The sequence below is a fragment of the Lolium rigidum genome, chromosome 6, assembly GCF_022539505.1.
Source record: "Lolium rigidum isolate FL_2022 chromosome 6, APGP_CSIRO_Lrig_0.1, whole genome shotgun sequence".
NCBI lineage: Eukaryota > Viridiplantae > Streptophyta > Magnoliopsida > Poales > Poaceae > Lolium > Lolium rigidum.
Genome location: NC_061513.1, coordinates 226,744,192 through 226,752,458, shown reverse-complemented (window position 1 = coordinate 226,752,458; position 8,267 = coordinate 226,744,192). Strand labels below are relative to the sequence as shown.

The 8,267-nt window shown below is 41.8% G+C and overlaps 1 long non-coding RNA gene across 4 annotated transcripts; it reads left to right on the top strand.

Moving 5' to 3' along the window:
- The first annotated feature begins 1,766 nt into the window (after positions 1 to 1,766).
- On the top strand, positions 1,767 to 7,820 carry LOC124668487. Of its 4 annotated transcripts, none has more exons than XR_006991714.1 (3): positions 1,767 to 3,259; positions 3,475 to 3,869; positions 3,987 to 7,820. It is a non-coding gene; the product is annotated as an uncharacterized LOC124668487 (long non-coding RNA). The 4 variants fall into 4 exon arrangements; XR_006991715.1 differs by having other exon boundaries at positions 3,475 to 4,785; positions 5,491 to 7,820; XR_006991716.1 differs by having other exon boundaries at positions 1,767 to 3,250; positions 3,475 to 7,820.
- The last annotated feature ends 447 nt before the right edge of the window (positions 7,821 to 8,267 follow it).

Sequence of the window (8,267 nt, the reverse complement as noted above, 5' to 3'; positions counted from 1 at the left end):
CTTAGTCACTCTAAAATGAAGCTTTCGGGAGGTTCTTGAAATTTCCATGTTTGAAACCCAAAACCACTTCTCTTCATGATTGACTTCATAAGACAGAGTTTAGGGTTTTAGGGGTAGACTAGTAAAAATGCCCATGCGTTGCACTGGGATAAACATTTACGCAAATGCTGCTACTAATTATATGTGATGACAGATCTCTATTCTGGACAATCGACGAAGGTTGTGACATTAACATGACTAATGGTAAGATGTCATGTGATTATCAGTGTGCACTTTGAATTACGTCATCTATTTTTACATTTCCTTGGTACTCTTGTCGTGGCACACAACCGTGTGCAAAGATTAATTCGCATATGATTTACTTTTCATTCCTATAGTTATATTCAATTGAATTGTTGATCATTTTCTTCTGAGGCTGATCTATCATCATAAAAATTTCCGTGGAAAATGTATTGCGTAAAGCATTAATAGTGCAGATTTTGCAAACAGTATATCCACTCAGCTATGTGAATTAGTATGCTGGTAAAAATTTGTATCGTGCAGTACCCTCTCCGCAGATCCCACGAAAATATTGCATCATCTTGTAGAAAAAACTCTCCCTCGGTTCCTATTTAATTGACGCGGCGTTGCCACGGACTATAAAATGAATTACCATGTTTTATTACTGCAATATTTGAATTGAAGTGCAGCAGACATACAAATAAATCCGAGTCGTCGAGGAGACAACAGTGCCAGGCATCGGAGCGTACAATATACAATTTTGCTAGCAATGTCAGAAATTGCTGAAGACATGCCTCACTACAACAATCTTCGTATACATACCATGCTTGTAGGCGTGTAGCCAGCCAACGACCGCGCCGGTGGATGAGATCGCCATTGATGCTGAAGATGGATGTGCTCCACACATCAGCTCATATTGTCTAAGCGAAGCTTTATAATACTCCAGCAAAACTGCACCATAGTCCTCAAGGAAAAGAGCTCAGCTCAGTAGATTTTTGCAAGAGATTCACACTACCGAGTCAAAACCAACAAAGTACAATTTCCTTGATTCTTGAGTGATAACATTTACAACATCATACATCCACAAAAAAACACATCAAATATTGCCTGCATGAGATTTTGTAAAGCAACAATTAAAACTACAGTATCTAAAGGTATAAACGATGCCCCCCATAGGGGGCTTCACAGCGTATCCACGCAAGCAACCTGGCACTCGCTCGTTGGGGGGCGATTCCGCGCCGTTCGATCTGGGAACGAGTCCCGCGTCCATCCGAGCCGTTTGTTTGTCAAATAAAAGCGCTGATGAAAACCTAGCCCCAATCCTGTCGCCTCCTCCTCTCCCAATCCGCTCGCCTCCTCGTCCAATCGCCTCACATCAGCAACGCCTCGTCCCATCCCCGCCGCCACCGACGAAGGTCGCCAATCCCCGCGCGTGCCCTTCGCTTGGCGGCGCCTGCGCTCGCTAGCCACAGAGAAGAGCGGCGGCGCCAGCGCTCGCCAGCGCGCCCCCGTCGTCGGTGTCCAAGGGAAAGGCCAGGATGGACGACGACGCCGAGGCGGCCGAGGGCGTGCCGTGCGGCATCTGCCTGACGGACTCGCGGCGGGCGATCCGGGGCGAGCTCGACTGCTGCGCGCACCACTTCTGCTTCGTCTGCATCATGGCCTGGGCGCGCGTCGAGTCGCTCTGCCCCTACTGCAAGGCTCGCTTCCGCACCATCCGCCGCCCGCCCGTCCCCGGCCGCCTCCCCTCCGAGCGCATCGTCACCGTCGCCCAGCGCATCCAGGTATAGCACCCGACTCGGAACCGCGCGCTGCTTCTGCTCTCTGAATTTCTCTTCTTGTCCCTGGCGACAATATTAATCAGTACCCAACATTACAATCGTCGTCCCTCGCCGCCCTCACCCTGTGGATAAGCTCTGCTACCGAAACTGTTATTATGGCGTTTGTTTCTTGTAAATCTGTAGTAACTGCACACTTCCTACTAGATTGCAATTTCAGGCTCCATAATGTACAGTTTACATTTTTATTGAGATTCATGATGAAAAAATCAGGGAACTGTTCTTTTTTTTCCTCAAGCGACATCAGCAAAACCTTGAAAAAAAATCCCCTTAGGACTTTCATTTCTTGGACTGCAATGTCAGCAATTCATTAGTTCCTCTATTAGTATTTGCAAACTGCAGTATTTATGTTCTATCTATGTTGGTGCATGGCTGGGGGCGGGGAGGCGGGGAGGGCGAGTTGTTGGTCGCCTCCCCGAGCTTCTGCTGCCGGCGTTCATGGGGAGGTCCTGCAGGCGACTTCCTCGGCCGCCTCCCCGAGATACTACTGGCGGCAACGTCCACGACCTCCTGCCGCTCTGGCCTGCCTGTGAAGGCCGCACCCACCCTCAAGAACCTCCGGCTGGGTGAGCTACTTCTTCCCCTCCTAGATCAATTCTTGCTAAAAATCATTGTCTTTCTTTTTACTGTTCGGCTGATTGTGTGGGCAGTGGCTTGAGCATGCAGATGTGCGCTGGATGGAAAATCCCTTCGAGTAAATCCAGACGTGTTGTGTAGGCAGTAGTTTGACTATGTTGATATTTACTAGAGGGTTTAGTCACTTGGTTAATCGGCTACTACATATCAATTGAGATTGCACGGCTACTACATATCAATTTCCTATTAGTGATAGTTATAAATGTTCACCTTTTTTTTGTTCGCTATATATGAAATTATCTGCTATATGCAAATCATATAAGTGCAGATTATTGCAAGGTATTAACGTGTTAAACTCTATTGCAACAAACTGCAGCTGCACATCTTATTTTCTATATCAGTTGGAATATGCACACTTTCAGCTTTTATCGTATTGGGTCCATGAACATCAATCTCTGCAAACTAAAAAGGAGAACTGCACATTATAGTTAGTGCAGGTTATATTATATGGGTATTTGTTCATACACGTGCACAGATTGCTGTCCAGAATCCATGGCCAGGAGACCTTGAGGTCAGAGTGCAAGAAGTTGTAGCTTCAGTTCAGATAGATTAGCGGGTCTATGATGCTTTTCTACTTGCTAATTGCTTGCATACTAATCTCTGGGACTATATAGTATAACCAGACCAATGAAATATCTGCTTTTCAGTTATTCTTCTTTGCTAGATTATTGTATTTAGTTGCCTGAAATTTTCCATCTAATTTCTTATTTCTTGTCAAGTCCTATAACTTTGAGTTGGAATCGGAAGCTGGTAGGCTGGAAAGCATGTATCATTAGGTAAGCAAGGTACAAGCCTATCTGCTCCTATTTAGGCATCTGACTATAGTTCCATTTTTCACCTTTTTTGCATCAGATGATTCAGATCTGATCTCTCTGGTTCTCTCGAATATTTTTGTGATTCTCTCTATATGATCTCTTGTCTTCCTTGATTTTATTTTCTTTATAGTTCTATTGTATAAATTGGATGAGAAACCTAATATTTTTATGTGGGTGTTGTACAGATCTGTCCTTTGGAGCAGCTGAATTTTGGTGCCTTTACGTCACACGAGGAATCACTCGGTTCGTGATTCGCGCCGCCATCCGGCAGGAGCAGGCACCCTCGATGTATGTCGTGCCGCCTCCGCCTCCTCCACGCCACAACATCCGTTCTACCCCGCATCGCAGCCGCTGGTTCGGAAGGAGTGGCCGGTGCCCGACGGGAGCAGCGCAGCCAAGGATCGCATGGCCTCCGCGCGTTGTGCGTTCCAGCGACCGGTCGGGCTCTGTCGTCCTGCACATCTCGGATGCGTTGTGCTCGGCTTGCTGGCCTACTCCGTCTCTTCGTTGTCACCTACGACGCCGGCCAGCAGACTAGCAGTCTGCCCTCCTCTGCTTTTTCTTCTTCAAATACCAGCAGGTTCTCTCTCTCTCTCTCAAAGGAACAAAGAATCACATATGTGTTTGTGCAGATCCTTTTCTATCTATGGCTTACAAGGTACTTGAAGAAAATCCTAGCTAATATTACTATTGACAGGAAGTTGCAGCCGGTGGTGGTGTTCCTTGGCAATGACGAGTGGAACAAATGATGGATTCTTCAAGAAAATCCTAAACTGTACTAGCTAATGTAGCCATGTTTTCCTGATGGTTGTTGCTCTATCTGCGCAATTTTCCTACAATGCTTGATTCTGCTGCTCATCAGGGTCCTTTACTTGGTATAACTCTGCATATATTTTATATATAGCCTAAACTGTGTTTTTATTTCTGCCAGGTTGTGTTGATGTTGTAGATATTGCTGCAAGCGTTTGTCTGATGGGTAGTTGCTTCCCCTCGCTGCACGACCACCGTGTGTTAATTCTTCAGTACATGGTTTTTTCCCAGGTCATTCCCTACATGTTTTGTTTCTAATAACGATATACCTTATGTTTTTTAACCATTTCGTGCACATTCCTTTTTTATCTCTTATTTTCTTATTGGTTCTTATGTTCTCTACAAATCTTGCTTTTGCTAAAGATGTTTTCCTGGTTATTACATGTTCATTAGATTTTTTATTCCTTAGATGTATAGAGTTTGACAACATGATTTGGTAGCATATAAGGTTCGATATGTGTGTTATATATGACTGAAATGGCAGTAAATGCATCTCTGGCACCACTCTTTGGTGTTTGCTTCTGTTGTATGTGTAGGACGACGAGATACCAGATCCTGCACTGGTATAAGTTACAGTTGCGCACTACAATGACCATCTTGGGCTACTTAGAAAAGCTGTTGTATCTCGCGAACACCACTACCTTCTTCGTGAACTTAGATGGCAATCTGGTCTTAATCTACTTGAGGTGAGGACACTTCTCTAAATATCATCACTTTCAGATTGTTTTTTTTTGGCTTACATATCGGTTTAGACTTTAGATAAGATGTTCATTTCTTGAATGTTGCGGGTTATTGTGCTCATCTGCCTAGCAGGCATTGAATTTTGTCACAGACAATGGTAGGTCTGATCACAAGGTGCAATAGTTTCATTCTATATTCATTTCCAGTTGCACAACATGTGCTTGATGAACATTTCAATTGTTAAGTTGTAAGTAGACACTAGAGATAGGCTCCTGAAATTCATTATAAGGATTTTTTTTCAATTTCTAGGTATCAATAGTGCAGAACTAGAAATTCCTAGCAAACATATACCTTTTAAGAACAAAAGAGCGAAAATAGATGGCCAGAAAAATGGATATTTATTTTTATATTTTTGTTGTAATCCGTCACTTTTGTGCAGACCATTTTTATCTACTTCTCTTCATTCTCTTGGCAATGTCCACTTTTTATTTTTTAATTTGATGGTCTTTTAGTTCTGTATAGTTTGCTACTGAATTGTTTTAGAACCAATCGCATACATCTGCTTCTACATGATTAATGATGTGGCAGCAGGAGAGGTGTTAAATTTTTGAAACCGTCTTATTTCCATCTACAGATTACTATGTTTACCTTGCAATATAAATATTTGGTATCTAATCTAAGTTACAAATTATTTTCCTTCATCATTTCAGGCTAAAAAAAAGCCAATTCTCTGTTCATGGTAGAAGGGATGCTTGAATCAGATGCTAGATAGTTGCAGTTTTCTAAGGAAAATGGTTCCTACTGGAAAATGAAACTCTTGAGCTACATGGATATATCGTTTCTTAAGACTGAGTTTAGTATTTGTTTTGTCCAGGAAGCTAATTTGTTGCATTATCTTATAGAAGGACAAAAGAACAAAAATGAAGCGTATCCAGTTGCTTGCAAATATTTTAGCATAATGGATGTTATTTAACTCAGTGAGTATCAGCGGCGAATATCTTCAAGCTATCATTGTTGGTTCTTATGTTGTGTTGTATGGTCAGTTTCCTTGACTTTCCCCTCTTATATGTACACTATTTTCCCTTCGAAAATTCTTGAGTCTACCATAGTTCTATCTGCATTTCATATTGGGTACGCTCCCTATTGTATGTTGTTTCTAAATTCTATATTGCAGAACCAGAGACATGGAGATGTAAACTATGTTCACTGATTATTTTTCCTATCTACGTCGTAAGCCTTTCTTCATATTTCTAATATTCCTATCCAATTCTATTACCTTGTCTGGTATAATTTCTATACTCTGCATTGGGTAACAAACTTTCCTTGGTGTTCTGGACCTGCATAGATAAATACTTTTTGGTATAGCTCAAAACTCTGAAAAATGAATCCAATGCCATTTCAGGAAGTACTAAAAAAATTGTTGTTAGGAACACCCTCTTAGGTTTATACACAATAAGTACAATCATGTTTTGTGAAACCGCCTTTACACTGAGATTTTTTCAGAACTGGTATAAGTATATATGTTCAAGACTAAATGCAATGAAGATTTTTAGGTTAATAAAAAAGACTTTTGCATTTCATGGTGACGCTGACAGGGATCTCTTTCAAGGGCGGCTTAGCTAATATATTTCAGTATTAAGGTCACATGTTTCAGCCAAATAATCTGCACGAAGAAGCTCCTGAATTTCACTTTGATGAAGGAAAGCTGGACCGCATCACTTCTGTGGGCACGCAAGAACACAACTAAATTGAGCAGTAACAGCTAGAGTTCACTCGCAGCAGCAACAACTAATTAAGTTAATATAGGAATCATTCACTGGCCTAATTTTTCAGAGTGTGCATCGAGTATGCACCGACACGAGTTCCACGGACCGTGCATCAAGGCGCACCCTTAAATATAACCAGCTTACCATGCTTTGGATTTTGACGGTTTTCGACTAATTGTATCATATAGTCAATTTATATCTCAAGTCTACAAAGAACGCATTCATTTAGCAAAAGTTTTTTTTTGCTTTACCTGATTTTTTCATATTGCCTTGTATTTTCTTTATCTGCTAACACGTGGTATTCATAATTCATTTTCTTGCTTCTAAAATTAATATTGCATATATTCTATTTTAGTCTTTTGATCTGCAACATAGTTAATGGTTGAATCCTATGTTTATCATGTCTAGCTATTAGCATTGTATCACACAATCTGGTTCAACTCTTTCTATTTACATATGTTCAACACTACCCCTGTTGGGTTTGTCAATAGATTGTTGTCGAGGCTGAGTGTGTGCCCTCGAGCACATGTAGCAAGAATAACTAGGGTACTTTTTGTCCTTCGAGCATAGTTAGTATACATCATCCGCAAGTAAGACCTCCGGTGCTTTCCTTCTGATAGATGGCATCACCTATTCATTTATTGATATCATTTTGAGAACATATACTTAGCGATTTTTTGGTCTCGGTAGGACACAAAATCTATATCCTTTATCAAACTCCTACAAAACTAATTATATATTTTCTAATAATATATCAGCTAATGCTTGTTTAAAACTACCTACATTTTTATTTATTCACCTATGGAGGCAACTCTTGAGGCTTGGGTTTCTTCTTATGCTATATCTAAGTGTAAATAGTACTCTTGATTTACAAATACTTTCATCTGATTACAATATTAGTATAACATTTCCTTTGTTCTCCAACATTTTTTTATTATGTGGTGTTCTTAATGTTGCTCTAATTATAATATTTATTTGCTTTGTTGAGACTAATGGAGGCCGTCAAGATGGAGCCTCTAGAGCTCCAGACTGTCGAGATCCTGCCCGGTGTCATAGTAGAAGCTATGTTGCAGTGCACCTTTCGGCGGTGCAACTAACTATTAGAATTAGGTTTTTTTTGTGTGTAGTGGCTTTCAAAGACTGATTTGCGGCGAGCTTATTTAGATGTTACTTTTGTTATTATTAGCTTTATTTTATCTGTCTCTAAAAAATCATAAGAGTGTTAATATATTTTGATATTTCCCTCATTGTGTATAAGCATTGTTGTTCCATTCTGATTTCATGTTCAATTTTTATTAACTTTGCTTTCTAAATTCTATAAAACGTATTTTCTTTTACATGTAAATCGTTCGATTTTTACGGGGTCGTGCGCCAAGGCGCACATCTAAATCTAGTTCAGCATTATACCTGAATGATTCGGATACAATTTCATAAAGGAGGAGCAACAGGTATCGCACTGCCCCAAAGTGCTTGTATGGTACGCTTAGGGCATCTCCAACGGGGCGACCCATCCCGCGCCCGCGCGTCCGGATGGGTCCAGCCGGACAAAAACCCGGCCCAACGCGGGGACGCACCGCAAAAGCGGACGGCCGCGGCGTCCGGAACGACGCAAACCCGGCCCAAATCTGGGCCGGGTTTGCGTGGCCGCGGATGGCACGCGGCGTCCTCGCGTGTCCGCCCTGTCCGCGTGGCTGGCCCACCTGTCGGTGCCCCAGTCCTAT